The sequence below is a fragment of the Ptychodera flava genome, chromosome 2, assembly GCF_041260155.1.
Source record: "Ptychodera flava strain L36383 chromosome 2, AS_Pfla_20210202, whole genome shotgun sequence".
In the NCBI taxonomy this organism is placed as follows: Eukaryota; Metazoa; Hemichordata; class Enteropneusta; family Ptychoderidae; genus Ptychodera; species Ptychodera flava.
Genome location: NC_091929.1, coordinates 7,548,391 through 7,561,137, shown reverse-complemented (window position 1 = coordinate 7,561,137; position 12,747 = coordinate 7,548,391). Strand labels below are relative to the sequence as shown.

The following is a 12,747-nucleotide window of genomic DNA, read 5'->3' as shown; positions in this document are numbered from 1 at the left end:
TCTGTCTCTATGTCTCTGTCTCTGTCCCTCTGTGTCTGTCTGTCTGTGTGTCAGTCTCTATCTCTCTCTCCCTCTCCCCTTTCTCTGTCTCTCTCTCTCTCTGTCTCTCTCTCTCTCTCTCTCTCTCTCTCTCTCTCTCTCTCTCTCTCAGACCATAAGAGTGACATGAAGAGAAACAGCAAACAATCAGTTAGATACACGCTGTATTCGAACCTTGCTTGTTGTTGGTCTGCTGCGCTATGTTTTGTTATCTTTCTTTCTGTGAAAATAATTATGGGTATCGATCTAGGTTCGTCTATCGTAAAAACTGTCGCACGAGAAACTTAATTCCTGAGCTAAGAGGAGGCATAATACCAAAATGCGTTTTGCGTGCGTGAAAATCACAATTGAGATTTTGATGTAACGAAAACAGAACAACCAGACAGTGCCACAATGACAGAGAGAAATAATGACAATGCAGACACGGCAAGCGTATTCGTGTGAGGATTTAAAGTGTAAACTCAACTGACGTCAAATCAATATACCAGCAATCGTTATCATTCAAGGCAAGTAAATCAACAGGTCCAAGAAACATAAGATAAAAACCACTGACAAAATCAATACGTCCCACGTTTGATACGTACGTTCGACTCAAGTGTTCAGTTTGACTCAAATAACTTTGGATATGCTCCACGACAGAGACGTCGATGCTGCTATATTGTTTCATTCCTTTATATCAATAATGCTTAATTAGAGGAACGTTTAATTGCCTTAAACGTACAACATAGAGATGTAAATACCACACATAAATGACACAATTTTCTCTCCAATTATTTCCTTTTTTCCAAGACATCGGTTAGGTCAGGTTGTCATAGATAATTGAGTTTTACCATTTTTTTTTACCATATCGCTTTTCGATCATGAAATTTGACAATGACGTGAGCAAGAAAATGTAATTGCTAAAGGACAATGGCTCAAGACAATCGCATATTACGAGGTCATCCCATCCCGTGTCATAACATGCAGGTAACTGGAAGAACGGATTTGAAAGTTGTGTCATAGAACTCACCAGGCATTCCAATCACATGGCTGCTTGACGTAATAAATATTACTTGTTGGCCAGCTCTTTCCTAGAAAATGATACTTTCATAATTTGATTTACATACCCTAGTCATCTTAAATGGTGTTGCCTTCATATTCATCGACATGATATGTCAAGTTTGTTCTATTAGCGAAGGCTTATATGACGGCATTCCCTACAATACATTACAACTTAGTCTTACTATATTTATTCGGCAAACTGTTATCGAAAATACAAACAAACAAACAAAACACACAGACAAAGACACAGAAACAGACACAGACGTAATATATTGAAGTTGAGCACCAGGTATTAGGACTAACATTGGGCAAAATACATGAAACTTTGATATAAGAGAGGACATGTATATTTTGCATTAAATTCAGGACCATTTCCTCTTATTCATATTCGACGACCATTCGTGGCTTTTGTCTGTTTCTCAACATTTTAGATAGCGTTTGACCTTATGAACTATAATGACTCGTCATATGCACATCATGTAGTGACCACAAGGAAAAGAGTCATTCAAAGGAGTCACCTTGCTATTTTTTCTTCAATATCAATCACGTGATCTAGACGTGTTACACTACATAGTCGTTGCCAAGTGATGGGCAAAGCAATGTCGTCGTCTGCACAGTGTAGTGCACGCGATACGCGTACTTTGCCCGGCAGCTGGAAATTTGAATACGCACATGACCGGATATGACATAAGTTGATAGAAAAAATATTCAACTTTCAGAATATTAACAGAACCATTTAAGTATAGCGGAGGACCAACTTACTTCAAGGTCTTGGTTGCCGGATTTACAACAGACGGCACCACAGCAAAACGCAGAGGTTATGATGACGAGAATTAAGTTTGTCACAGCTAGCAGGAGAAGGGTGCTCGCAATCGTCAAACGAGCCATCTAAATTGAAATATTGGTAGAAGATAGACACAAAGTAATGGTACCCCATCGACTATCAACATAAAATAGAACTGAAAGTTGAATAAATGTATATTCATGTGAATGAGTTTATAAAATATCAACAGAAAACTAGACCATGATTTTACTTATTTGATGTTGATTTGCCTTCTGATTTTTTTTCTGGCTCAGAAAGGTTCTACGTAGACGTGTTATCGAATTGTAAGTCAAAAATCACCTCTAACCTATTGCAGTTACAAAATATATCCTTGAGTAACCTGACTGTCTGCCGTTGATAATGGTTATGGTCATAGCTGTAACTATCATGTCGTCTTACAATCTTGACGTCTTTTTACAGACGTGACGCACCTGGCCTTCAGGTGTTCCGTGCCGGCAATCGTACTCGATGTCATGGCAAACAGCTTCAAAAAAACACCAAAACGCACAGTAACGCGATCAAGGCTGGTGTACATAATGAGGCAGAAACAATGCACATGACCATCGTGGTCACAATCTGCAGACATATGAATATCGAGAAGAGTGTATTACAATCAAACATTAAAGAAGTTTATCTTGTTACTTAATTAGCCAGCAAAAGTCATCAAAAGAGAAAGAATGGTGCCCCGAAGTCATATCAAGGGGTACCTTTACTCAAAACACATATGTCTCAGGGTACTAGTTACCTAACTAGTGCCCTTAGTATCTCGGTGTTGAAATCGTGCAAGTTTAATGATCTCTTACTGTTGGTGTCCTAAGTCTGTGTTTTGAAAAAGAGGAGGATTCGAGAAAAAACGAGATTAAATCGCTCATGTTGCTTAATCACATTAGGTGACGAAGTATTAGATTTGATAGATCAAAGTGAATCAGAGAGTATAAGATAATATTCTTAGAGATTATGCTCGCTAAGAAATGCTGGCTCTTATATATATGAAAATGACCTACCCGGCCTGTTGTTCTCCATCTAGCAGCTCGAAAGCCTATCAGCCCAGTGATCACGAACTGTAATGTTTATAAAAAAGTAATAAAACCATCACATCAGCAGTATGTATGAAGATACTTTGAAATTAATGGATACAACCCATTTTGTGATTAAGGTCTTTGAAAAAACAAATGCTGTGCGATGCATTACGTATCCTCTTTCTTAGAGGGCAGGAAGAAGTTTTAAAACAAATCGAACCATTCACATAGCCTTTCCTAATCCGGAATATCTGATCTGATAGGTATGTTGTATGTGAAAAAATACAAAATCTCAACAACTACGGTTGCCTGTATGATACTTATTGGATGCAACTTTTTGGTCCAAGGTTATATTTTGACATAACAAAAGAGAACGAGCTATTAAAATGAGCAACTCACATACACTCCAATCCACACAGGTGTTGTAACAACCTCCAGAGTACCGTCCAAGGCAATAATGACTGATCCTAATATAATCTCCAGACAGCCGATCACGATTTGAGAAATGCTGAGTCCGGTCACTGCACGATGGGATAAATGCCTCCTACCTCCGTTGTCTGTCAGCGGCGCCATTTTACGGTCACAGAGAAAAACTATAGGTACCATATAATGTTTAAAGATGTAAGTATTCTGAATACAAAATTCTTAGCACATTTCCAATCTTCAAAATTGGGTTACCGTCTCTAGCCCGTCAATTCATTCTCAACCGATGCAGATTAAGACCTGGTAAGAGGGCCTGTATAGCGCCATTGTTAATTAAATCGTTATTCTATGCGCAGAATTAGGTCACCATTGAAACGCATTATACAATGAAACTAAATTCTCAATCTGACTGTGATATGATATAAATTAATTCGTTTGTATGATGATATACAATACTATACCATTACAGCATAATTTCCACATACTTTATATACAAAGCTTGAATCGACCACAACATGTGTGATGTAATGGAATGTCTGGAAACTTGCAAAACATGTCCGCATACGACAAAACGACAACATATTGTTGTACTACTCACAAAATGGCGTCGTTTTCTTTAGATACGCTCTCCCGTCGATAAGTGGCGAATATTACACTATCACGTCGGACGATCTTACGATGCGGCATAAATTCGTGACTACAACACAAACACTTAACTTCACAGATTTCTAGTGATTCAAATGATATATGGTCTCCTCATTATTCGAAAAGGCTGTCTCAAGCAACGCATGTGTTGCCACATACAATACAAAGGATGACCTTTCACTTATATGCAAAGCATGTTTTGAGGAAAGAAAAATAAACCGAAGTAGACTTGAATAGACAAACAACATGTTGCATCACTCTACCGTAAAATAATCGATCTTAAACGTATGACGAACGAGAGATCAGACTGAGATAAACAGTGGATTTGATAGTTTAAAGGGTCTTTTATTTTTGGGTTCACACTTGCCGCAGAGCTACAATTTGCCCCCAGAACGTAGCCATATCATCACCACGTTCATCTAACTTTCATTTAACCATATTAAACCGATGAATTATCAAAATTCTGATACAAGATAATTTGTTACTCTTTCTCCTTTTCAAAATCTTTTTTTCCTACGTTCAGTATTGCTATATAAGATTATAAGATTCGAGAATGATAGGATGATGGAAATTATTTATGGCATGGCCCCTATCCAAAACAATCTCTCTGTGTCTCTCTGTCTCTGTCTTTCTCTTACTTTCTCTTTTTCTGTCTCTGTCTCTGTCTCTGTCCCTCTGTCTCTATGTCTCTGTCTCTGTCCCTCTGTGTCTGTCTGTCTGTGTGTCAGTTTCTCTCTCTCTCTCTCTCTCTCTCTCTCTCTCTCTCTCTCTCTCTCTCTCTCTCTCTCTCTCTCTCTCTCTCTCTCTCTCTCTCTGACCATTAGAGTGACATGAAGAGAAACAGCAAACAATCAGTTAGATACACGCTGTATTCGAACCTTGCTTGTTGTTGGTCTGCTGCGCTATGTTTTGTTATCTTTGTTTCTGTGAAAATAATTATGGGGATCGATCTAAGTGCCGTCTATCGTAAAAAAACTGTCGCACAAGAAACGTAATTCCCGAGCTAAGAGGAGGCATAATACCAAAATGCGTTTTGCGTGCGTGAAAATCATAATTGAGATTTTGATGTAACGAAAACAGAACAACCAGACAGTGCCACAATTACAGAGAGAAATAATGACAATGCAGACACGGCAAGCGTATTCGTGTGAGGATTTGAAACTCAACTGAATGTGACGTCAAATCAATACCAGCAATCGTTATCATTCAAGGCAAGTAAATCAACAGGTCCAAGAAACATAAGATAAAAACCACTGACAAAATCAATACGTCCCACGTTTGATACGTACGTTCGACTCAAGTGTTCAGTTTGACTCAAATAACTTTGGATATGCTCCACGATAGAGACGTCGATGCTGCTATATTGTTTCATTCCTTTATATCAATAATGCTTAATTAGAGGAACGTTTAATTGCCTTAAACGTACAACATAGAGATGTAAATACCACACATAAATGACACAATTTTCTCTCCAATTATTTCCTTTTTTCCATGACATCGGTGAGGTCAGGTTGTCATTGATAATTGAGTTTTACCATAATCTACCTTTGTTAATGAAAGTTCTTTACATCACTAGTGGTCTGGAACATGCTGTCTACATACAGGAGTTTGACCGTCTATGTATATCGTCGTTTTATGTCTCCTTTTAAGGATGGCGGGGAATGATCACAATGCTCCGTGCCATTCACTTGCGTTTTTCTTGAATGCTGACAGCCCGTGGGTGAACAGAATAGTTTTGCTGTTGATTGGCACCTGTAGGAAAAGTGGAAAAAACCAAACTTTTAACATATTTTTACGAAATTCAAATATAAATCTGCCCACGACGAAAGAGTGCAAGTGACCCAACAAATGTGTGAGTTTAAATTATTGTAGAATGTCAATTGATCAATAGTGAAAAGGCAGGATGTAATTTACTCAAGTAGAAAGTGACCTGATATATATTTGTGTGAAGGATACATGTAACACGAAATCTGTGCACAGCGAAATATGCTGAGGCAGATTTACAAGATACAATATGTGCATCTTGCTCTCACTACTTCTCGATACAAATCGCTGTAAACATGCATACGACAAAATCTGAAATTCGGCATTTTCATGTATATGTCACTGGCCATTCACGTGTCATTTAATAATATGAATAAAAAGATCTGAAATAGTGTGACTATTCCCCGACGGTCAACACGGAATAAACCTTTGACTGTTCACGTGCTTTCAGTTTTGCGACAGAGTCTGTAATTTTGTCCCCGTTTCATGGCACCTGTATCCTAGAGTGCAACGATTGCTTGAGTCCATTATTGACTGGGACGGGGTACGTTATTGCTATTATTTCATAGTTTTGGCAATGCCAGTGAATTTGTAGAGGCAAAAACTATCTGGAGCCACAGTGCTTGATGATACATTATACAAATTAAAGAATGGTATACAAGTATATGGACGGGCGGACAACTACCTGGGATAGTAATGGATGTAAGGTATGCTATTATTCCTGGCTTTTACAGAATAACTAGTCTTACTCCAAAAATGTCCTTGTCTGCCATACACTTGCTTTCCGATCAGAGAAATATTTGCTTTAAATGCTACTGGCATATGTAAAATTCCACTCAGAAATTTAATTTACTACATCAAATCCCTACATTCGGCTTGTCTATCTTAAAATACCATTTCCAATCAACTATCACTACTCGGGTTTTACGTCACGTCTTCCCAGTAACGATTTTCAAAAATTAAAAAAATATTTTACAAATTTCATTAAATACATCTTATCAAATACCACGACCCTTTTGATTTTGCACGACATAAGACGCAACATTTTATTTTGCAGTTTGTAGATCTCCGACAAGTTTGTATTCACCACTTTGAAAACTGAAATTTCTTTTCTGTTATGCCAACGACTTTAGATTCTTCTTTACCATTGAGAATGTAATACATGCATCAACTTCAAACTCTTCTATCCTGCATTTTGCAAGTTTGACATTCGTAAGTGAGAGTGACCTGTTAGCCGTGGACAAATGTACTGCAATTTCTGTCACATAGTCTACCATATCACTTCTACTCTAGGTTTCACCTGCATTGAACATGACAAAAACCTATGCCAATGCAAGCATCTGAATGAATGGGAATGTTTCACCAAAAGGTGAGGGAAACATGCAGACGAATAAAAAAAAACAACTTAGACGGAGACAAAAGATTTAAGAGAAAGAAGTATACAAAGGAAGATAGACTGGAAAATAGATAGAGGTTAATATTTAAACAATTATATCATACCAGTATATTGATGGCCCAAATACAGCGATGTGATTGGTCGAGACACGAAAAAAACCATGGTATATTCGCAATATACCACGCCTGGCATACGCGTGAGCTCTCAGCTTGAGCGAAAATCGATTTTTGATATTCAACGCCAGAATTTCAATATACTGTAATGACATAATTGCAATAAATCACACCTAGTGACGGTATACCACTCGACTTTGACCAGTTCACTTCACATATGCTCTCGCTATGTCGTGCACTGGTAAAAACCTCATGGTATACCGTCGCTGGGTGTGCTTTATTGCTTAAATATACTACCAATAGAAAACTATGGCTACAAGGTGCGTCTTGAAAACCAGATGAACTTTATATAATCTATGATTATACACAGGAATTTTGTGTTCAGACGCATGTGAATCAGATTAATTCTTATTGGGTTTATTTGAATTTCAGATCCTCGTAGGAGATCCGTTATATCATGAGTGGATGTATTAGGTCTGGCCTGTAAATTAAAGAAATATAGAAATGAGATGACAGATAATTCATGCCAATTTGTATTCTCTTCATAGATTGGACGCTGATCTGCCTGAGTACATTCATTGACGATAGAACTCTAAAGTGTCTGGCATTTAATATTGGCTCTTCAGGAAACAAAGCACACGCTTTGTGTGGGGAATGCATACCACAAAGTCTACTTCTTACCCGGATCAACCATTCCTACTACATAACTGCAAAACGTCGAAGAAAATTTATTTTATGAATCATCACCCGTACCGTTTTTGATACTTGTTACTATGTGATCAGTATTGTATTGCTCGCGTCACAGCAAGACAGAAAAATTATCGTTACCCATCATTGTTATTGTACTTGGGCCTCAGCCCAAGTACATTTGTTTTCATTCCGTGGGAAAAAACTGTAAGGTATAACCATTTCTGGCTGAGACCAGGGAGGGCAAAATGTATTGGCTTCATCTTTCTTGGCATAATAAATGGCGTAATGATGTTAACTGAATGGAAGTGCTGCTCTCAGCCAGTCTTGAATAAGTGAGATGTGAATATAAATGCTTCTCTATCTGAGTTTTTGCCACAAAATCTTCTGAATATAATCAAAATGTGCATCGAAATGCAACAATTAATGCACCCGCCGTTTACTAGGCGATGGCACGACCCTTGCTACACCCACTGGACGAGCCAAAGTGGGAGGGGTAATTTCGGTTTGGTCGAACAGGAGGGCTCGAGACCAGAATTTAACATTTAAACTTGAAACATGTTTAATCACTGACAAGATGTGGATTAGTGTTAATCAAGAGAAAGTTTGAAAAGGAAAGGTTTTATATCCCGGACACAATGAAAAACATTACGACTGGAAACTGTACCCCCGGTTGAGAATAGTAACGCCCACAGCGATAGAGAACACTTATCCTTGAGCTTAGAAAACCAGACCATCATTTCGAAATAGAGCTGCAGATTCGAGAAGCTCGTTAAAAAGAGCCAGGTACACCCCATGAGGGGCGGTTTCGAGTCTTGAGGGCAAATTTCGCCTCCTTCATTTAGAAATCGTACGTTTGTTTTTCCAGGGGAACACATCATTTGACACAAAATTTGCATGAAAAGGGTCGCCAGTAAGCACGTGGTCAAATCTGGCATAAGAAACAATATGAAATGTTGGGTAAAGCCAGTCCAAAATAAACTGATTTGAACTTTTGTGTTTTGTAATTTATACCACTGTAGTAACATGACTTTTTTTGACAACATCACACAATGTAATACGTTTTGAAACTGAATACTCCGACGTATTCTGTGTCCCCCTTGCTAAAAAATACGGTATGCCGATTACCATGTAAGGAGATGATGACGTCAAGACAGATTTGTAGTGCGTTTGGTCTTGGATGGTGCACGAAGTTTTGTCGAGGTAGCTTGTGTATTTATTTCCTAAATGGGAGATATTAGGGTCGATCTAAAAGGCCGAAAATGTTATGATACTCTAAGCGAGCTGAACTCCAATGCGAATGGTTGGATAATTTGGAGGATGTCTAGACTGATCTCGTCTCATTTATTTGGCGGTCAGTATTGAATTTCAACTGCGTCACAAGTTTGCGTCGAACGGTCAACGAACGATATTTTAGAAATCTGGAGACATGGCACATCGCAGTTTTATTTTAGTATTTTATATTTTACAAAAGATGTAAGAAGCAATGATTTTGTTGAAAATTCTGAAAAAATATAGGAAGATTTGATCGCGAACATTTTCACTTGGGGGTCAACTAGCCCTGCGTACGATGCTGTGTGTTCCGCTACAGCTAACCGCCCCGCTCACCATAGCCCTGCATGCAAAGACCCGTACGTTGGGTCGGTGACTTCAAATCCATTTTGGGACTTGACGTAAAAAGCAAAATTACTGCCGAAATTCAGCGTTCTTGGGCCCAAGTCGTATCCCAGCCTACCTCAGCTACTCGATCGCTTCCAAAAATGACAGTCTTTTATTCACTTCTCGTAAATAACCGTCGATGTCGGCAACTCTCTCGCTGGCCCTGCGTACGATGCTGTGTGTTAGCTGTAGCACATAGCATCGTACGCAGGTATGGAACGCCGTAGCTATCATATATGCATTTTAAACATATTCTCTTTCCCATTTTCAGAACTTGTTTCGCATTTTTAGAACATGTTAGGCATTGCTCTCACGTCACTCTGCATTGAGATTATCATTTTAGGCATTTGCAATAACATTACTGACATTCAACTGATCGTGTAAGGCATTTCAAACAATGTTATAGGCATTGAGATTATCATTTAGGCATTTGCAATAACATTACTGACATTCAACTGATCGTGTAAGGCATTTCAAACAATTTATAGGCATTGAAATTATCATTTTAGGCATTTGCAATAACATTACTGACATTCAACTGATCGTGTAAGGCATTTCAAACAATGTTATAGGCATTGAAATTATCATTTTAGGCATTTGCAATAACATTACTGACATTCAACTGATCGTGTAAGGCATTTCAAACAATGGTATAGGCATTGAAATTATCATTTTAGGCATTGCAATAACATTACTGACATTCAACTGATCGTGTAAGGCATTTCAAACAATGGTATAGGCATTGAAATTATCATTTTAGGCATTTGCAATAACATTACTGACATTCAACTGATCGTGTAAGGCATTTCAAACAATGTTATAGGCATTGAAATTATCATTTTAGGCATTTGCAATAACATTACTGACATTCAACTGATCGTGTAAGGCATTTCAAACAATGTTATAGGCATTGAAATTATCATTTTAGGCATTTGCAATAACATTACTGACATTCAACTGATCGTGTAAGGCATTTCAAACAATGTTATAGGCATTGAAATTATCATTTTAGGCATTTGCAATAACATTACTGACATTTAAATGATCGTGTTAGGCATTTCAAACAATGTTATAGACAATTAAGGTGATTGTTGAAGGCACTCGATTGTTCACTTTCGGCATTTGCAATACTGTTATAGTACTGTGCGGGCGCTGTTCTGTTATTTTAGATTGACCAACTCATTACCATGTCAATAGTAGGCTTGCACAATACAGTCAAAGTCATTCAGCTCATCGTCTTAGGCATTTTCATCATTGTAGAGCCCATTTGTGAGGGCGCTGTTCTCAACTCCGAGTCTGCGCAATAGGTCCGAATCAACAGAGCACTCCCGCGAATTCCGCGCACTTTTAACCCACTTTTACTGCTATCGTCTCCAACGGGCATTCGCATGATATTGTACGCATTGAGCTCAAACTTTTCGCCATGGCCATGAAACGAATCCTCGAACAAATGTCTCTCAGTACTTTGGCTTCGAATTTTGAAGCTGAGCGAATCGATCCAACGCTTGTTCCATCTATGAGTGAGGGCCAACTCATGCGACTGGGAGTTGGCACAATGGGTCTCCAGCTATGCCAGGCGCATATTCAAGCAGAAACACAGGAAAGTGAAGGTGACGCCGCCGTGTAATAAAGGGAAAGTGGCTTCACACATCAGCCATCTCGTCTTGTATGTGCTTTGGTGTGTTTAGTGTCTGAGTTGTGTTTTGGCTGTTAGTGTGGAAATTACAAGTAACAAACGAGTCGTTAATTTTAAAATAAGCCATGGCGAGACACGGGCGCAGTCAGATGTGTCCTTGACAGCGGTGACTCTTTTTTTACCCCCACGTTTCGAAACCAGAGCCGTCTCTTCCTCAGTCGCCTAAGATATGTGCATATCTTTTTTGTTTTATGTCATGTCGATATTGTTGATCTCCTGTGCTTCTAGCAGTGAAGCCAGAATGCTTATGTTTGGATCGTAATGTGTTCGTTTCGTTCATTGACTTGTTTCTAATGCAATGGTTTTTAGCCTTAATCAGTGTGTCGCTTATGTTCGTATTTCTTTGTAAGCGATGATCGGTTGTTTAGGAAATAAATTCCTTAATGTTTCGTCCTTTTCTATGTGATCCCAGTTTTCACACAGAGCTAGTTTGATCGCTTGTGTCTTTATGTATGGGCTACATCTTGTTGTGAACACAAGTGTGTTTTTTCGTTCTTTTTTTTGTTCGCTGGTGTTGTAATTGCGTAATTCTGGTGACGAACTTTGTTTGTGATGTAAATTCTAGAGATTTCATCCTGTTTGTAGCCACGTTCAACTAATCTTGCATTGAATGAATTGACTTTAGCACTAAAGTCATTCTCATTGTTGCAAGTTCTGATGTACCTTAGTGTTTCGCCTTTGATCAGGCCTTTAAAGGTAGATTTTGGATGGCATGATGTTCTATGTAGGAATTGAAACGTATCTGTGGTTTTCGTGTGTGTTCTTATGTCCAGTATTTTCTCACTGTTATGTCGTTGACCTTTGTATACCACAAGATCGAGATCGAGATACCACAAGATGTCCCTCAAAAGTATCAATTACGTCCCCAAGGTTAAGAGAGGCAAGAATCTCCGCCATCGTCTTCATTTTGAATAGATATTAGTATCAGTTCAGTTCTAGGTCAGTACAGTGAGCTTACACTTGCTGTGAAAGCATGCATTGTTAGAAAATCATTTATATTCTTTTCATGTGACTTACATGTGGTGATTCCTGTCACAAAATAAAGTGTCAACCATGTGAAAGCCTAAAAGAAGATATTTCATACGTTTTTGTTAGTTGATCTGATCATTTTTCGCGAATGACTAATTTGGGTTCAGAGGTCACTCGGAAAATAGAATCGTTTGAGGTTAGAGGTCATCCCTCCTTGAAAAAAGATACTTCAACGGAATGTTAAAAATACCAACCATGATGTCATACTTGTATGCAAAGCTATTGCCAAGGCCTGTATTGCTAATGCCTAAGATAGATGGCGAAGTGTCTGTAGTAACTTTTACATTATTACAAATACCTGTCATAATAGATGAAACGCCTTAAAAATCTCGCTGATTCTTAAAATCATTACTTACATGACTCCAACGTTTGTAAAGTGGTAAAATAATTAATTAAAAGCCTATCAAATTGTT

The 12,747-nt window shown here is 38.3% G+C and overlaps 1 long non-coding RNA gene across 1 annotated transcript; it reads right to left on the bottom strand.

Moving 5' to 3' along the window:
• Nucleotides 1–861: 861 nt before the first annotated feature.
• Nucleotides 862–4,136, bottom strand: LOC139152548 (uncharacterized). The gene is made up of 6 exons (XR_011556651.1): nt 3,944–4,136; nt 3,322–3,515; nt 2,908–2,964; nt 2,335–2,479; nt 1,843–1,968; nt 862–1,109 (listed from the first exon to the last, which is right to left on the bottom strand). It is a non-coding gene; the product is annotated as an uncharacterized lncRNA (long non-coding RNA).
• Nucleotides 4,137–12,747: the final 8,611 nt, after the last annotated feature.